The sequence below is a fragment of the Frankliniella occidentalis genome, unplaced genomic scaffold (genome assembly GCF_000697945.3).
Source record: "Frankliniella occidentalis isolate FOCC.00 unplaced genomic scaffold, Focc_3.1 Scaffold190, whole genome shotgun sequence".
In the NCBI taxonomy this organism is placed as follows: Eukaryota; Metazoa; Arthropoda; class Insecta; order Thysanoptera; family Thripidae; genus Frankliniella; species Frankliniella occidentalis.
The window spans coordinates 339,320-343,071 of NW_026267316.1; positions in this window are offsets into that span (position 1 = coordinate 339,320).

The following is a 3,752-nucleotide window of genomic DNA, read 5'->3' on the forward strand; positions in this document are numbered from 1 at the left end:
AATTTTTTTAAATAGAGATTGATTATTAATACACAAGGCGGTGACAATGAGTGCATGTGTTTTTTGTCGGAAACCATTTAACGCTATTTCGAAACCACAACAGTGCCTGAAGTGCAGGAAACTGGTTCACAAATCAAATTGCTCAATTAGCTTGGTAATTGAGAAGAAAGAAGACGGATCAGATACTGTAGTATATACTTTTAAGACTTGTGCCCCCAAAAGTGAGGTTAAGGACCCCAAGGGGGAAGAACACATGGAGCAGGTGTTAGCAGAACTGAGGAATGTCAGACTTGATGTGGCCGGAGTAAGTACAAAGATTGATAAGATCAATGAGAGGAAGAGTAAAATGGAGGACAGGATTGAATCTGTTGAAAATTGGAAGAAAGGAGCAAGAGACGCCATGTATGATAACTGGAATCTCACCTGGGAGAACCAGGGGAGGATTACTACTAAGAGTTAACTGTGTAAATGTACCTATAGATATTAATAAAACAGTACCATGTCTTCCAAGAATGGATTCCGAAGACGATACTTTACTGGTACAACTAATGAGAAGAATAAGTGATAAAAATCCCTCTGCATACGAACACGTTAGACCAGAAAAATTATTTAATGCAGCAAAAGCTATTGATTAATACGGAATTATACAAAAAAACATAATATAACTCTCTATGAAAATTGGCTACAGCAATTTCAAACACAAACTGAAATTGATAATAGAGATGGTTCATCTTGTGCTGACTCCGATTTAAATGAAGTACCTGAAAAAGATGACTTAATGGATAACCAAGAAACATTACTGACAGGTGGATTTATTGCAGACAGTGGAATAAGAATGGCTCCAGGTGAAGGTCAAATTCCACTCTCTTTGACTTTAGTTAAGACAATGATGTATTAGCTTTCCCCACAGTTTACGGAGGTAAACCGAGAACATTTAAGGTAGAGTATTCGCCTGTTAATATTGCTAAAGCAGAAGCAAGACATCACGACAGAAGGGTAGCAACAAATATTCCAAAGTTACTGATGAATTTTTGTAAGGCAAGGGTTCACAAACTTAAAAGTAGAATTAGCATTAATCTCAGAAAAAAGTGAAGACTGATGCAGTTACTGTAACTCAGATATTAAAAATAGAAAATCTTACATCTATTATTGAACATAATGATCGTTTTAAAATTGTTTCCAGTGACCGTTCACCTCCAGAATTTTTACAGGCAAAGCAAAAGAAGGTAATGGCTATGTTGAGACAATTTGGTTCACCAGCTATATTTATGACTTTCTCAGCTGCTAAAACTAGATGGAATCCTTCACTAGTATGCTTGTACCATACATTACACAATGGAACAATCACAGAAGAAGAAGCCCAAAACTTACCATCAGCAGAGAAAATGAATCTAATCCACAAAAACCAGTAACAGTAGCAAGGTACATTGTAAACAGATTTGACGCATTCAGATCACTTTATCGAGAAAAGAATGAACCATTCTATCCCTATGAAGTTGATAACTATTTCTACCGAATAGAACTGCAATTCAGAGGTAAAAAAATACTTGGTTAAATTGTAATTTTGAAATTGTAACAAAAAATTACAAATATTTCTTTACAGGTTCTCTTCATTTTCATTGTATAGTTTAGATAAAAGTTGCACCAAAATTTGATCCTCTTGAAAGTGAATCTTACAAAAATGTGAAGAATTCATTGATTCATACATAACTTGCAAAAAAGATGAAACATTAGGAGATCTCATGAACTTGCAGTATCACAGATGCACAAGAACTTGCAAAAAAAAAAGTAAAGAGCAATACTTCCTGCCGATTTAATTATCCTCTGCCACCTATGAGGCAAACAAAAATATTGCTTCAATTACCAACTGAAATATCAGAGGTGGAAAAAACAGCTGCAAGAAAATTGCTCAGTGAAATTAAAGAAACAACTGAAAATATAGCGAGAACTAATGGAGACTGCAATTTTGATGAATACTTAGAATTATTAAATGTAGATGAACAATCTTATATTACTGCTATGCGTTCAAATTTAAAAAGACCTACAGTATTTTTAAAAAGAAACGTGAATGAAAGACGAATCAATGCATACAAAAGAGAAATGCTTATTCTATGGGAAGCTCACATGGATATACAATTTGTTGTTACTCCATATGGTTGTGTAAAATATGTAGTCTCACATGTATCAAAATCTCAAAGCGGTATGTCAAAACTAGGGTAAGGGGCCCAGTAGTCGACAGTACACCAGTAATCGACACTTTCAACTTTGCGATCGAATTCCCGCGAAGTAGTTAACGTTAGAGTCTCGGGCGTTTTGCCAGGCTTAGGGGGCTGACTGCGTTTGTTCCAAGCAATTTTCTTCCAAAGCAGAGAGGCACTTTTGCTCCAAGTGACAATTTTGTTCCAAGCTTTAAGTGTCAGTGTTGTTCCAAACATTTTGTTCCAAACTGAAACAGGCACGTAGATTTATATGTTAACTACAGAAACAAAAGGCAGATTTCACGACCACAGTGTGGTCATGTGCATAAGTTACCATAGAAACTCGTGAGTTATGACACCCTACGGGGAAAAGTGATTATAGCGCTGGACGTGAATGTTTTTTCTACCAAAGAATGCAGGCGAGAGTAATCGAAACCGACAACAAATTTCATGACCACAGAGTGGTCAAACGCAGAAATAGAGAAATTCCCGACTGATCAGATCCTACGGGGCACAGTAATTCTAGCGCTGCCCGTGAATGTTTGATCAGCCGATAAATGCAGGCTGCAGTAACCGAAACCCTCAACCAATTTCATGACCACAGTGTGCGATCAATACAGAAAAGGAAGGCTGATGTCATGACCACAGTGTGGTCATGTGCAGTAGTAAGTACAGAAACTCGTGACTTAAGAGGCCCTATCGGGAAAAGTGATTCTAGCGCTGCACGTTAATGTTTTTATCTGCCGATAAATGCAGGCGAGAGTAACGGAAACCGACAAGCAATTTCATGACAACAGTGTGGTCATGCGCAGAAATAAGAACACAAACTCCCGACTGATAAGATCCTACGGGACGCGTTAAAGTTAGGTTAAATGAAATATGGCTCAGACTGATCAGAGAAGCAAGTTCGATCCAAAAATTTCAGAATATTTTGTATCCTGACATAACCTTACATGACGAACGTGACGCGTTCTGCCACTGGAGGCTGGGCATGGTGGTGCGAAATGGCGCCACGCAGAGACGAGAGACGTACAACTGGCTCAGGGACCACACATATCCTGGCCCCACAGGAATAAACCAGTTGTAGGATTTACACGGCGCACGGCCTCTGCAGACTGTAGTGCACGTAGGAATGCCTACAGAATTGCCCACAGCCCCCTCTTCATGACGTCATTGGGGGCCATTGCACTTCCTGTGTGTGAGGTGTACAGCGTACCGCAATGCGCGGGTTGAAGTTAGGTTAAATGAAATATGGCTCAGTCTTATCAGAGAAGCAAGTTCGATCCAAAAATTTCAGAATAATTTGGTTCCTGACATAACCTTACATGACGAACGTGACGAGTTCTGCCACTGAAGGCTGGGCAGGGTGGTGCAAAATGGCGCCACGCAGAGACGAGAGACGTACAACTGGCTCAGGGACTGCACATATCTTGGCCCCAAGGGAATATACTAGTTGTAGGATTTACCCGGCGCACGACCTCTGCAGACTGTAGTGCACGTAGGAGTGCGTACAGAATTGCCCATAGCCCCCTCTTCATGACGTCATTGGGGGCC